Consider the following 16217-nt stretch of genomic DNA (forward strand, 5'->3'; position numbering starts at 1 on the left):
TGTGTGTGTGTGTGTGTGTGTGTGTGTGTGTGTTGGTGGAGGTAGCAAGGGTCTCTGGGTTACAGGCCTTTCACAGGGCTGATTCTGGGAGAGAGGTGGATGGACAGGTGGAGGAACACAGGGAGAGAGACAGGGTGAGAGAGAGAAAAAGAAAGAGGGGGGAGACAGTGATAGACGAATAGAGACAGAGAGAGAGGAGAGTGGGAGAGATACTAGGGGAGAGAGACCAGGGCCCTGGGCCAGACCCTAAGGTAATATGCTGATACTCAGAGAGCAAAATACATCATTAATATCATCTACATCTCCCCAAAGGCCTGCATCATCACTCTCTCTCTCCTCTCTCTCTCTCTCTCTCTCTCTCTCCTCTCTCTCTCTCTCTCTCTCCTTCTCTCTCTCTCTCTCTCTCTCACTTCTATCTTCTCTCTCTATCACACACACACACACACACCACACTGTAAGTTCTCTCATTCATAAGTCACATGCAGTACACCCACCAGGAGTTGCATTGACACTCTCTCTAGCTCACATAAAAAACAAACTTAAAACGACACAAACAAAACGCAGCTCTCGTTCGAGCCCCCCTCTCCCCCCTTCCCTCGCCCTCGTTGGTAATCTGTTCATGTGGGGTGTTCCCGGAACAGAACAACCCCAGGGTTGAGCACTTAGTTATGTGTGCTTGAAGGACACGCGGGGCGGATACCTCTTATTCCAGTGTCACTCCTCATTTGTCTCCGCACTGCTCTCCCCGCCAGCAGTTACGGGACCGCGCGCCTCTCTAAGACGGCCCTCCGGAAACACGGGCCGCCCTATGAGGGTGGAAAGCATTCCCTGCCCCTGTCCTTTGAGTCAAAGAGCCGAGGAGAGCACAGTTCTCTTTCAAACCCCCTGCCATGAAGCCACACAGTTAGCGTCACCCTCCTCGCTTCCAACTTGGCTTCTGGGGGAATCTTTTGCTGCAGTCACCCGAAGCAGGTTACCACATGAAATTCGCTAGATGGGATGTGTCATATGTGCCTGTAGTTCCTTTTTTTCTGTGCCAAACGAGCAGGCGTTTAGCCTTAGACGTATTCAATGTAGGTTTTTCAGCCAAAAACCACGATTGAATCGTTTTTTTTGAATGAGTTTCCTAATGGAAGCTAAACCAAACGACCCCCATCCAGTTTCACTGAGAACTCCGTGTGCCTGGCCAGGGGGGCTCCCTTCCCTGGGTTCGTTTGTTTTGTGTGGCTGTGTTTGAAATGTCAGAGTGGTGCTGCAGGGGAAGGGAGAGAGGGAGGTGCTTCCCCCGCGCACACACACACACAACACCACACTCGCTTGCACACGCAGTCGAGGGGAGTGAGTGGGTCCTACAGGTAAAAACTGGCTGAGTAGACGCCCATGGTTCTGCCTGAGGCAAACTACGCCCTTCTGTTCCAGCATTTAGCAGACAAGTGCTCCACTGATTCCCAATTAATATTTAATATCAGGAAGATAAAGAGGCATTTCACCCCGGGAGAGATGGGGGAGAGATGGGGGGAGATTGGAGCATATGGCAGAAGGAAGGTCAGGTTCTATCAGAGGATAACCTGAGATGTTCGGGGAGGGTTTTTTTTTGGTGCTCAGTACAAATCCAATCAATTAGTTTCGTTGACGTTTCTCTCAGAAACACCGACCTTGAAGTTTATCTCTAAATTAATCTCCAACCCTAACCTTAACTATGAAGCATCTTCAGTCAACAATAAAATACTGTATCATTTCATGCTTCAAGGCAGTCCTATAAGCTTACAGTCTTTTTTATCTGTTCCTATAAAGAGACCAGAGTAACAGATCAGCGCAAAAATCTAATCGAGATCAAACATTTACTCTTAAAAGGTAAACCATCCGCATTCAGTTGATAATCCACGCACCCAGACTGCCATTAACCAGATTTATCAGTAAACAGCAGCCCCCATGTCCTCCTCATCATTTGATCATAATTTGCACTGGCAGGGAAGACTACAAACAATGCCTTTTGAGATCTGTGTTTATGACATGCATAATAAGGCATGTAATCACAGAGAGTGTTCAGTCATTAACACAACACATGCCTGGGTTAGGGTTCATCCTGCGGACCAAGTTCAAAAGGAAGATCTCCCGTCCCTTGTTGCCGTGGTAATTAGGTGCTGTACAGAAAGACTCGCAAACATGACAGCAGAGAAACGTCTGTGACTCAGAGTGCTGTGGTGTAAACCACCATCTCAATGAGTGTCTGAGGATGATTAGAATGTTTAGTACTGTGCGGTGGGTATGTGTTTGGGGTGAAAATGGCCTTTGTTCACAGCTGTGAAAAGCAGTTGAAAAAATAACTACCTTGGCGTAGAAGTTTGTTAACAAAGTTGTGAGTTTCACAAGGCTCATGTGGGAGAAGGGGCGTGCGACCTTGATGGCATCACCGTCACCATGGCGATAGCATCGCCGTTACCGTGACCGCAGCTTCGGCCCGGAACGTTCAGCTGCAGTCAGATCAACGCCCTCATGAATGAAATTAGCTGGGTCAGATGACAACCTGAGATAAAGGACCAGTTTCACATAGATCTGGGATGGATGTTATCCCAGAGTTCTCCACGACAGAGCCAGGCCAAGGTTAGCTTACCCTTCCCCACATCCCTGTATATCTCACCCAGCTTCACCCTGTCTCCCTCGGCCTTCCTCTGCCTACCCCGGCCTTCCCTGTCACTACTAGCCTCATTCTACCTCCCCAGCCTTCACCTGTTAGTCCAGCCTCATTCTGCCTCCCCAGCCTTCACCTGTCACTCCAGCCTCATCCTGCCTCCCCAGCCTTCACCTGTTAGTCCCAGCCTCACCCACCACCTCTGATCAGTCCTAACTCAGAGGACACAAGGAGTTCTCTTGAGATTACTGCCAGTTTTTCCTTGTCTTCCTTGAGTGTTAAGGTTGGTTACAGGTGCTGATCTATGGGGCGTCTGTGAAGCCATCTTTGACAATTTGACGTTCTCTTCCCCCCTCTTCTCCCTGTTCCTTCTTGCCCCTCCCCCTAGCCTCACCCTCACCATTCCTTCCTTACTTTTACAACAAGAACACTTGTATTGCCAGCTAGATGGATGCTAATAATGTGTTTTGGTGTTTATATAACGGCGGCAAAAACGATAACAACAACTACACAACAACAACAAATATAATGCACAACCAAAGTTAGAAAAAATGAAAGATATTTTGGCACGACCAAATTATGTGTTAAATAGCTCTCTCTCCCTCCCTCCCTCCCTCCCTCTCTGTCTCTCCCTCTCTCTGTCCACCCACACACATGGCAGGGCTGCTCACTTGCTGAGGTTCTACGCCTGCCTCTCTCTCACTCGGTCTAAACAGCCTCAGAAGAATGCTTAGCTAGCTCGCTAACGTTGCAATTGAGGCGGTGAGAAAAACAAAAAAAACTGATTTGGTAGCTAGTGAATGGTGGCCTCCTAAAAAGCTCAAGACAATTTATATTGGTAGGATTTGATCTGACACTCTCCAAGTGAAGACATAGTGATTCACTACCGGTAAAGACAGAGAGACTCACTGGCGGTAGAGACAGGAGAACTTAGTACCGGTAGAGACAGGAGAAACTTAGTACCGGTAGAGACAGGAGAACTTAGTTCCGGTTGAGACAGGAGAACTTAGTACCGGTAGAGACAGGAGAACTTAGTACCGGTAGAGACAGGAGAACTTAGTTCCGGTAGAGACAGGAAAACTTAGTTCCGGTAGAGACAGGAGAACTTAGTACCGGTAGAGACAGGAGAAACTTAGTACCGGTAGAGACAGGAGGACTGTTGCGAAGGACTGATGGTTTTGCCCCCTCAGACTGTACACGTGAACAGCCCTTTCGCTGCTGTTGGGTCATGCCGTTAGTGCATGCACCCCCTTATGGGCTCTACGGGCACAGCCAATCGGAGTGCAGGTTTTGGGGATGCTCGCGCTGGACGATACCCAAGTGGCGGGAGTAGTGGACTGCCTTGTTTCTGGTGCGGACATTAGTTTATTGAGGAGAATAGAATAATGTTGTATTGTGTGCGTTCATATACATGTAAGTACTTCTGATGCTTCTTGTTATGTCTCGTTATGTTGTTATGAGTCTGTGTTTGTTAGATTACGGTATTGTAGCAGTTAAATGTGTTTTCTGATGCCGAAGTGGTGGTTTACTGTAGCAAGGCTATGTAACCGTTGTTAGCCAGCAAACGACATGTTTACTTGCGCTGTTTTAGCGGCTGATATTCCTAACGTGGAACAACAGACAGTATAGACAGTAGTTGTCACTGCATTAACGTTGTTATAAGAATGTTGTAATAATATGGCTCTTATTGCTGTGAGGTATTCACTAGCAATATATGTTGAAATGCCTATTATTGTTTTATGCTAATCATCTGTTGTCTGCTGTTTCTTTACAGAACCACATATATACACATATACACACAGGCACACACAGGCACACACACACACACGCAGAACCCATAAAGGCAAATATAAACAACACCATTTCTCTCAACTTTACAATAAAAAACAACTTTGAAATCTGTACATCATCTCCGGCATTTTCATCAGATGCACCACAGTGGCTTCTAAGCATTACTGACCAGAGAACATAGTCTCCACAACAAGGACATAGTACCGGTAGAGACAGAAGGACATAGTACCGGTAGAGACAGGAGAACTTAGTACCAGTAGAGACAGAAGGACTTAGTACCGGTAGAGACAGGAGAAACTTAAGTACCAGTAGAGACAGAAGGACTTAGTACCGGTAGAGAGAGGGGGGACTCACGTTTCCGAGAGGCGCTCTGTGATGGCAGCGGGCGGTAGCTGGATGGTGAGGGGCGGAGCCTCCAGGATCTTGGGGGCGCAGACCAGGGCGCTGGGACGAGAGGTTCTGCCGCCTCTGGACACAGGCCAACATGGCAAGCTCTCCGGGGTTCTACAGCTACACACAGCTCCGGAGGACCTGTGAGGGGGGCGGAGGGACACACACAGGAGAAAACCAGCGGTCTCAATTTCACTTTCAGCCATGGTGTCACATTACAAGCCCCCCTGGCAGTGGCTGAACTGACACATCAAAAGAGAGCTTCGGGTGGTCAGAGGCTGAGGAAAAAGGGGATTTCGCAAACGTCCGCCAAGGAGTCTCTCTCATCCCTCGACCGTGATCTGCACTCTGCTAATACGGTCTGAGTAAAAGTAGGCCCCCTGCTGGTCAGACTCAGCACGTGTCTCCTACCCCCCCCCCCACACACACCAAAGCAGCTCTTCCCTCCTTCCCCCCCCCCCCCCCCCCCCCCCCACTAGCTCAGCTGTTTAGGAGAATTCTCTACAGTGATCCATCTCCCTCTGTCCCCTTCCATATCAGGGATCGTTTAAAATGCCTTGTAGCTGCTCTCGGTTCCCCTTCTCTGCCTCACAGTCTCAGAGCACAGGGACTCCATTTCTCCATGGATGGATGGCAGTATTGATTATGAGGGAATCGTCCGTTCCCGCCCCCCCATACCCCCCCCCCACCACCACTCCCACCGTCCCCCGCCCCCAAAACGGTTTCGGCAATTTGCAATGGTAAGTGTGGTCGGGAGGGATAAGCGTTTGAGTGCCTGACTGGGGCCGTCTTGTCACAGCGTCGCTGATTGCAGCTATCATTCTCAGTGAGATCGGCAACGGAATATTATCTGTGCTTCAGATGAAGAGGTGCTTCTGGTTCGGCTGCAACGTCTTTGATCATCTGATGGATGTCCAGCGTATGAAAACGCTGGCTTGGCGATAATAAAGATGAACGACCCCAACGCTGCCAACACAGGGACACTCACACCCGGTGCTTCCACATGCAAAACAACCTCTTTTGATATGTTGTTGCACCCTCTCTATCACTGTGTGTCTCCCACACCTTTGCCTCCACACCAAGGCTGTTCGCCTAATTAAAACGGGCTTCGTGTGTCAACAAGGAACTCCAAAAATTGTTGAGCGTCGTTAGAATGTGGAGAGCGAAAGACCAACAGCTTGAGGCCAGCAGCACACAGCTGTCTGCAACTGTGTTCATCTCTCTCCCTCCCTCCCTCCCTCTCCTCTTTCTTTCTCCCTCTCATTTCTCTCTCTCTCTCTCCCATCTCCCCCCCTCTACTTCCTCTCTCTCTCCCTTTCTCCTATCTCTTTCTATCTCACCTTCTCCTCTCTCTCTCCCCCCCCTCCTCTCTCTCTTTATTCACCTCTCCTCATGGTTTTCATTTCTCCACTCTAAGTCCACGGGGCTGCCTAAGTGAGTCAACCACAGGATAGAGTGTTCGGTGACTGACTAAAGAAACATGATTACCTCCACCTCAAAGACCAGAGGACACACTGGGTCTCATTCTAGTCAGGTGCCTGAAGAGATTCCCCCCCCCCCCACTCCAGCCCTCCCTTTCTCCCTCCCTCCCTCTCACCCCCTCCTGCTCCCTCCACTCTGCCCCCCCAGCGACGTTCTCCCTTCTAACCACAAAGCACTGCCTCTCTCATCTGAACACACATGGGCTGAAAAGCTGGAAAGCCTCTCCATGGTCAGACTCCATTTTAGAAAAGAATACCAGTTTCACAACTACCCTTCCATTACCACGCATTTGTCAAAAGGGAGGAGGAGGAGAGAAGACAGAGAGAGAGAGAGAGAGAGAGAGAGAGAGAGACAGAGACAGAGAGAGAGAGAGAGAGGAGTAGAGAGAGAGAGAGAGAGGAGAGAGAGAGAAGACAGAGAGAGAGGAGAGAGAGAGAGAGAGAGAGAGAGAGAGAGAGAGGGGGGGGGGGGGAGGAGTCTCCAGGGAAATGCCTTCACTGCTTATAAAAGCGGAATATGAGAAAAGAGCATCCAAGGACTTTCCATTGCTTCTCCAATTTGCCCCTGGATGAAGGCATTATCATTCACAGAGAGAAGCCACTTCTTTAAAATCAAAAATATTTTTAAAGAGGGGGGGGGGGGAGAGATTGGAAAGGGAAAAACGGGCATGCATAACTGACAAGAAGCTCCCTTTATCCAGTCCAAATCTAAAAGTGGAAGAAAGAGATTTCGTGAGACCTCGGGGCTGAGAAGGGGCTGTGCGTTCCCCCATCGAGCTTGAAAAGGACAAGGAACAAAAGCTTTTTTCAGAAAGTGGAGGTTTTCTTTTCTCAGAGTGTGTGACTCTAACTGAAGTTAAAGGGTTCAGGCCAATCACAGACCTTCTCTCCAAAGCACCCTTCCTCAGCAGTGTCCCTGAGCATGTCTCTCGGCATGACTCCTGACCAAACATTGGAGAGTCGTCCCCTCTCCACCGGCTCCAGGGCTGACAGGAACCACCCCATGATCACACCACCACCCCGCTGGTGGAGCTTAAGACTGTGGATCAAGAGGCAGCAGGTTCCATCTCCCCCTGTGCGTCGCTTTTGGATAAAAGTGCCTGCTAAATGGAACCACATGATTACACTCACCCCTCACCGCCACTTCCTCACCCACTCCCCTACCCTCCCTACCATCAACCCCCCCCACACACACACCATCAACCCCCCCCCCGCCCCACCACCATGGACCCTCCCCCCTTCCCCGTCAACTCTCACTCCTCTCACACCAATCTGTCACCTCTTCCTGTCCCCCGCGGCCATGTGAGTGAGGCCTCTGCTCGCTCGGATAATGAGAAAAGGGGGACAAAGTTTGAGTGGCAAGGACATTCAATCCTTGCCACTTTGGGGGTGACATCGGGGCTGGCGATAAGAGGCCTTATCAGGGGTGATGCTCTCCACCGAGGGTCTGTCGGGAGGAGATAAGCAACCGGGCGCTCCGCACTCTCCATTCTTTTGTCTCCCAAAGGTTTTCCTGATTAAGGACGTTTTGGCAGACAAATTGGCCCCCTCCAACCATGGACGAGTTAGTTTTTCCGGGGGCGTGGGGGGGGGGGGGCATGAAAAAATAAAATGTCTCATTTTACAAGCTATTGTCTTTCTTAGGACGGTGGACAGGATTGTGTTTGTGGAGATAACAAGTTCAGCTCAGGGAAGGTGGGAGAGAGAGAGAGAGAGGAGAGAGAGAGAGAGAGGAGAGAGAGAGAGAGAGAGAGAGAGAGAGAGAGAGAGAGAGAGAGAGAGAGAGACAGACAGAGAGAGAGAGAGAGAGAGAGAGAGAGAGGAGAGAGAGAGAGGAGACAGAGAGAGAGAGAGAGAGAGAGAGAGAGAGAGAGATAGAGACAAAGAGAGAGAGAGAGACAGAGAGAGAGAGATAGAGACAAAGAGAGAAGAGAGAGACAGAGACAGAGAGAGAGGGGGGAGAAGCAGCCAAGATGGCTGTGGTTTGAATCTGCAGACTTCTGATCCTCTTCGATTCCAGCTGGAACCAGATGGTGTCCCTCAGGGACTTCTGTACCCTTCTGTACAGCCCGCCCCCTGGGAAAGCTGTTGATAAGAAAACTTCCACTGGATATCTCTCATCAGGCGAGTGTCTCCTAAATTACTGTATCATATTCACCCCCCTCTACCCCCCCCCCCCCTCCTGAAGTTGACATCCCTTTGTGATGCAGAACATTCCCTGCATCTCATTCAGACGTGTACTCGATTCAAAACACATTATAAAAAAATCTAAAACAAAACAAGGAGCCACATCCATTTTCAGCTAACCCTGGGAAACTCCAAAAGATGTTTGGAGGGGCATGTTTGTGCACTGATAATATAAGCTCTAGCACACACAGATAAGAACCTAACCCTGACCTTCCAGAAGGTTCCTTCTACTTAGACCAGCCTCCAGGGTCTGGGCTGGAGGATAGAGGAAAAATGCCCTGAAACCCTCTAAACAAACACAAATAACACCCAGACAAAAACACTCTCAAGCCCCCCCCCCCCCACCCACTCAACCCCCTCCCCCCTCCCCCCCCCAACCACCGCTACTAACCCTCTCCGCTATCACATACACACACACACACAAGCACACGATCCACGCACACCCCTCCCAATCATCCTCCTTGCGCCCAATCCTCTCAGCTTCTGCAGTTCTCAGTTAATAATTAGATGATAATGAGAAAAGGTTTGAGTGTAGCACCCTTTTTCTCGCTAGTTGGATTAGCATTAGAGTGCTATGCTAATGTCCTTCCTTATTCACTAAGAAATCCATGCCAGGCCTAGAGCTAAGCAATGGGAATTAGCAAGTAGAACGCAAACTGCTGATGGTACGGTACACAATTCTAAATCCTCTGTCTTTCTTTGTTATTTTCATCTTATTAAAGACACTCTCTTATTATAAGCTGTCAAAGTAACTTACAGATTGATTACTTTCCAAACTATCCAACTATCTTTCAAATACATTTAACAACAAAATAAGAATCGCCTGTAGACTGTAAACAACATCCAACAACTCGGATTTGTCTTTCAGGAAAGACAGACAGTGTTCGCAGACAGACAGACAGTGTTCACAGACAGACAGACAGACAGTGTTCACAGACAGACAGACAGACAGACAGTGTTCACAGACAGACAGACAGACAGACAGACAGACAGTGTTCACACACAGACAGACAGACAGTGTTCACAGACAGACAGACAGACAGACAGTGTTCACAGACAGACAGACAGACAGTGTTCACAGACAGACAGACAGACAGACAGTGTTCACACACAGACAGACAGACAGACCAAGACAGGCCTGTATCTGCAGCTGCTGGTCTCATCCATATACCCCCTCTCATGCATTTTTAATAGAATCTATTACTCGAGGATTAGCCGATAAGAAACTGCCTGGTTAAATTCTCTAATAGTTTGCATAATTGGTATCAGAACTCGGGGAGAGACCCAGATTTCTCTTTTATGTTCTCTTTTTGTGTAAACAAAAAAGAAGGTTGAAATGCAGGACATCCTAACAACTAAGAGTCGCTCTGCCCTACACAATAAGCAAGCGCAAGGCCCTTGGCTAATGACAATGAACCTCATTTCCATTGAGATTAGTCCCTGTAAAAGGTATTACAACCGTGTTAAGCGGGGATTTCTGGATTGCTATTTCCACACAATTCAAGCAAACACTGGAGATATCTGTGTGTGTATCTTGAGAAAATATATACAGTGAGTCAACATAAATTCCCCAAAATACCCTGGGATAGAAACGAATGGCTGTTTGGGGGCAGGGTAAAAAGCCTGGGGTTTTTGATTTCTGAATTTGTATAAATTGTGAGGCCCTGCTAGGCATTTTATGAACCTTAAATCGAAAGACTTTACATTTTCTGAAGAAAATACTCCCCTAAATACTGTTGTGAAATTGGGTCTATCTTTGTCAACCGTGGCCTTCCCACCCATTCTCCAGCTCTCCAGTAGAAAGTAGACACACGTAGGACTTCTGGTCTGTAGCCCACAGAGAGGACAAGGTAAACAGCCCAGGTCTTTTCCTCCCACAACATCCAGGACACGAAGAGGATGAACCCGAGGAAGGCGTTTGGATAAGCCTGGCTTTGTTACTGAGGCGGTTTGTGAAGACAGACTCGCTCGTTCTATGTTTAAAGGAATCATCGCTTATTCATTATCGGCTTTGCTACATTGTACATCGGGATAAAAAAGAGTGGCTTTGGTTGTCAGAATGAATGCAGTTTTTACACAATATTCTCTACTGCAGTGGCCAGTGATACAGTTCGTATCAAAGGCCAATGACCATGACATTGTCATTGTGGTCATACTGCAGGTGAAGGCAAATGCTTTAATCAACAAAGAGTTGTTTTTAAAAGCACTGTAATGAGCACTGTTGAGCAACAACACATGCAAGCACACGGCATGGACAGGGAACTAACTAGCCAATAGTGTCTGCACGCTCTGTGTCTGATCCACCCACTGCTAGTCACACCTGCTGGGCCAGGGAAGCTCGACAGTTCAGCACAGCCAATAATCAAAAGCCTGCCTTTGTCTTTAATCATCTTGCACACTGCACACGGAGAAGAACTTTCCAAGTCAAAACACACAATGGCTAATCTAATTCACCTCACAGATTATCTTGGTGGTTAAAGCAGATCTTCTCTAAACAGACTGGGCTAGGGCAATGGACGACAGACAGGCTTTGGTTTTACGTAACAATGTCTCTCGAAAGACGCCTTTTCAAGCATTGTTGTTCTATCACCTCTTTTGAAGTTACATTTCGAGGTACACCCACGGCAACATCGATTCTCAGTTTGTATCTTAAACCTCCTGAAACGTACTTCCAAAACCAGCCAACATTTCTCTTACAGGATACTTTGAAAACCAGGCAATATCTCGGAAACCTACCACGGAGAGATAAACTCGCTGCCAAGTCAGATTTGTCTACAAAGGGGAAAACAGTCATATACACAGTGCTTCTTGCTGCCAAGAAAACCCTCTGTACCCTCCCTCCATTCAAACCAGTCCCTCCCTCAGTCCCGGAAGGCCAGACTTAAAGACCATTAGGCTGTTACGGGTCACCGATTCCTTCAAGTGATTAAAAATGTTAATAAAACTGAAAGAACTCGTGGGAGAAGATTGGTTCTACGCCCCCCGCAGAGTACTCACTTAGAGGGAGAACTCCTTCCTACGCTTAATGATAAACACAGACATGCATGGACACTGCTCTGAGAAAGAAAGAAAGAAAGAAAGAAAGAGAGAGAGAGAGAGAGAGAGAGAGAGAGAGAAAGAGAGAGAGAGAGAGAGAGAGAGAGAGAGAGAGAGAGAGAGAGAGAGAGAGAGAGAGAGAGAGAGAGAGAGAGAAAAAGAGAGGACTTTGAGCCAGACACTAATCCTGAATGACCTCTGTCTACAGTCTTCCGGACAGGTTCACGATAGATAACGTTGCTGTGAGTGCATTCAGGCGGCAGCGAGCGTGCGTATCGTTCGAGGGACAGGCTGGGCACCGTGAAGTAGACAAAACAAATGGCTGCTCTGACAGCAGAGAGAGAACAACCCCAAACCTGCCCTCCCCACTCTCTCCCCCTCCTCCCTCCTCTCCCTGTGACCTCTGAGGCTCAATCCTTAACCCCTCAACCCTGACCCCCTGTCACTTTAGCCCCCTCATCCAATTAAAACAAAAAAAGACCAATTAGGCAGATTTCAAAAGATGGCAGCCAGCCCATAATTACAAACGACATCCTCAGTAGATAAAAGGTGCTTACCATGGATGCTTAGCAACCAAGCCAGTGCCATTACCCCTGTGAGTGAAGCTGGGTGATTGGGTGCTCCAAGGTCACTTAATCTTTACATCTCCCACTCCCCACTTTCCCCCATTTAACTCTCGAACTCTGGTCATTTTTGTAATCTCTAAAACCCTCTCTCTAGGTCACACGTTCCACTCACACACACACACTCACACACATACACGAAAAACCCGAAGGGCCCGAAAGTAGACGGTTTGAATTTGAGAAAACATCAAAAGGAGATGGTCAAAGTGACCTGCGTTTCCCCAGTAGCTTCCGGAAAATACCACTTGAACTCCCCTGCAGTTCACTGACGCTTCATTCTGAGTGATTTTAGAGTCCACTGCTTCTTGTTGCACTGCACAGCCCAGGCCCTGCAAAGAAAGGCTTTCATATCCCATGAATGGAGAATAGCGGGGAACAGACAGAACAGACAGAACAGACAGAACAGACAGTTAGGCAGATGACAAATCCCCTCTCATCGCAAGCCTGGAGATAAAGTGCTGATGGGCTGGGAGGGGAACCATGGGAAACCCCAGGGACACTCACACATGACTCTGTTTGTAATTCTACCAGGCTCTAAAACAAGCTGGCCAGGCCTGGAAAAAAAACTGTACAGGGTTTAACCCTCGCCTGGCTGAGAATATCAACATCTACTATTGGAATATTCCAGAGTGCATGAGCCACCAACAATATAAGGATGTTTACTTATCCATAAATGTGTAGTAATACCTCTATCATATTTTAATATTGCTACAGACATTTCTATCTTCCCCTAATCCAAAACAAGGTTATGTGTCTCCAAATGATTAAATATGACGTGTCATAAGCAATACAGATATCAAATGCAAAGCAAAAGCAATTCCAGAGTAATCACATTGGCTTTAAGCTCTATCATATATTAAACATGCAGCACTACATACTGAGTGGCAGCTGAAATTAAGATTTTTAGCTTCTGTTATTCAAACTGCAGACTTGACAGAATTATGAAAGCGGCCCAGTCAAACCGATTGAATGTCAGTCAACCCAAGATGTATGAATAAAGCAATTTCCCGAGTTGGGAGGGGGAAGGGTAAGTCACTGCATTTTTTCATTTTGTTTAATTATGTTCTGGCAACGCAAAGGCCATAATGTTTATTTCATGATTTGAAAAGATATGGAAAAGAAAAACAAATGATATCATGCAGATGACAAGAATGAGAGTGGGTCAATACTGATGTGTATAGTTGCCCCACGGTAAAACATTGGAATGCAACGGTGTTCTAGATAAATGACAGAACACCATCCATCACCAAATACGCTATTTGTCTTTATTGAACCAACCAACCAACCCGCCCCCCCCCCCCTTCCCCTCTCAATGAACAACACAAGAAAACTGCCACATTGTATAGGCTGCAGCCGCTTTGTCTTTTAAAGCCGTGATGAGAAACTGAGGACTTTCAATCTCTCAATCTAATAAATGATCTGACACAGCCAGGAAAGCATGCAGGATAACATTTCACACCTTGCCCCATAATATATATTGCCCTTCGCCGCGACCAACCTTCAACCTCGGTGCAATGAGGTGCAATGATCCCTCCCCCGGCTTTGACAATAGAATAGGAAGCTAAGCCTTCAGAGCCAGCTTTGAAGAGCCAATAATATACTTCAAAGCATTTCCTGTAACCACTAGGACTCTGACACATAAGTCCTGCTATATTGCAGTCACAAACCAACCCTCCACCACCCCGCGACACAGACACTTCCGATGGAACTTATGCCAGACTTGACCGTTTCTAGCGCGTATATACACATTCTATTAAACGCAGACTCAAACCAAGCACTATCCAGCTGCCGCGGAAGTGAAGCATCAGGACACTATTAAACAAAGTCAGATTTCATTTCCTGGGGGCCTGCCACAATCCAAAAACGTGATCGTCTGAAACAATTTCGTGTCGTCTTTTCATATATGAATCTCGTGTTTCTACTGAGGTTCTAATCTGCCGCATGCAGTCCTGAACAACCGACTATCCTGGGAATAACGGAGGGCGAAACGCTCTCTCCTAAGTGCGCATATGGGGTATATTCCGATGGCATTTCAGCATACATGAGTACATTAAATTGGCAATATAGGTTTTCCAATTGACTCCAATAATAACAATGCGTTACATAAAACATTATTTTCTTTACTTACGAAGCCAATCATTAAATGTTTCTCATTGCGACTTATCCCACAAATTAGCGTCCATTTGAATGTATTCAAGCACCTGCTCTGACTGCAATGCAAAAAGCTTTCAACAAATTATGATACATATTTGACACTCTGAATAAGTAACCCACTCATGCAATACGCCAAATACACCTAACATCAGTGTAATCTATGGAATTATATTTCATACATACAGTGTTGAGTCTTATCATAAGGCTTGTTTATCTTTGGCTGGTCACGAATGATTGCTTGTTCTCCCGATCGCAAGGCGTATTTCCTCTGCAAAAACGACCCCACCACTTGAGTCCAAATAGATTGAGAGTAGCCTAATATCTCTGTAAATATCCATGAAGACAGAGGGCTACTTTGAAGAGATCTTCGACATGGCACATAGGTAAAATGGCAATGGCGTTTATAATTGTCTTCAATGAAGTACTCCGTCCCAGTCCACCCATCCGCATCAGCCGTCCAAACTACAGTATGATGTCGGAGTAAGAGGATGCATTCTCAATACTGTAAAAACCGGCACCCGACCAATAGTAGTTTTGAATATTCCCACGGCTCGACCAATCGTTTGAAACTGTAGGCGGTAACCACCGTGACGACGAACGCATCGAAGGGTGCACGTTGCCGTTTCGCGGAAAAACTTAAAGGGATAGACAGAGCGTTGACAACAGAGAAAGGTAGAGGGTTTGGAAGTCGGAGGAGGCCAATTCACATAAAATGAGTTCAATTATGTGTATTAGGTCATTTTGGTCTGGCTAAAAAAAATGTTTTCTGTGTCTCAAACCCACAGTTCAACCCCTGTCCGTTATTAAGAAATGTCTATTCTTAAAATGTGGGAAACTGAGAAAAACCTTCTAGAAAATATGGAACAGCCTGAGGAATTATTAATGATAATAAAAAAGTATATGCTAACAAACAATGTTTGTTCAGTTAACTGTATTTTCTTTTCGTATTAAATTTTTTTTGGACATCTGAATTGTCTATGGTTCAGCCGTGTAGATGAAAACTAAGGTCTGCTGCTAAACTTCACATGATAATTTCATCAATATGCCCTGATAGCATAAACGTTTCAATTTTAAACACTGTCTCCATGGTAACGCTTTTTGGCAACTTGATGATGGCGAGTTGCAAGAAATTATCAGGTTACTTTCTGGTCCTTCAGTTGACTGTGTGTGTGTGTGCAGGTGTGTGTGTGTGTGTGTCAAATAAACTACATTGAGAGTATACTGAAACATATCATAGGCTGTGCTGCATTCAAAGTCTTCAGAGGTTTTAGTATATACAGTTTGCCCACATACATTTTATTGAAAAAATTAGGACTGATAAGCAGCTAAACTAATGTGCCTTAATTATAAGGGACCTAATGTTTCTGTCCGTTCAGTGTGGAGTGTGCTGATGTAGTGAAACTGATCAATGTGGTCTGAAGTGCTATTTAATGATGTTTTCCTGTGGCTGGTATAATGGTTCAAGTCAAAAGGGTTATAAGGCTAATGACCACACCGCAGCGGCTGTCTCCACAGGGGGCAATGTACCTGTGTGTGTATGAGTGGGTGTGTATGTGTGTGCATGCGAGTATGTGCAGGTGTGTGTGTGTGTGTGTGTGTGTGTGTAAACGTGCCTTGATTCTAACCACCGAAACACTGTTAGAATTGTGCACTTCAAATCCGTGATTTTCAGCTGTAATTTCCATATGTACCATTTGTATGCCGTTTGGGTAAAAGCTTGTGGTAAATTAATGGAATGTAAGAGTGTACAAGGTCTCCAGGGGAGTTTGGGTCTGCTTCGTGTTCAGGCCACTGCAGGTGCTGTTACACAGAGGGTACTTTCACTGTGGAGGCTAGAGGGTAAAACAGCTGCCCCCATATCTACCCTCCAGCTTCCTGTGCCCCCTATCCCTGCCTTCTACATCCGTGACCTCATTTCCTATC

The 16217-nt window shown here is 46.8% G+C and overlaps 1 protein-coding gene across 1 annotated transcript in view; it reads right to left on the reverse strand.

The window, feature by feature from the left end:
* LOC124484148 (protein FAM222A-like) overlaps window positions 1-14780 on the reverse strand; it is a 32323-nt gene extending 17543 nt beyond the window's left edge. The window contains exon 1 of the mRNA XM_047044906.1: window positions 14478-14780. The gene's annotated coding sequence lies outside the window, so the exon portion shown is untranslated. The remainder of the gene's footprint in view (window positions 1-14477) is intronic.
* Between the last annotated feature and the right edge of the window lie 1437 nt (window positions 14781-16217).

This window comes from Hypomesus transpacificus, chromosome 22 (assembly GCF_021917145.1).
Source record: "Hypomesus transpacificus isolate Combined female chromosome 22, fHypTra1, whole genome shotgun sequence".
NCBI classification, from domain to species: domain Eukaryota; kingdom Metazoa; phylum Chordata; class Actinopteri; order Osmeriformes; family Osmeridae; genus Hypomesus; species Hypomesus transpacificus.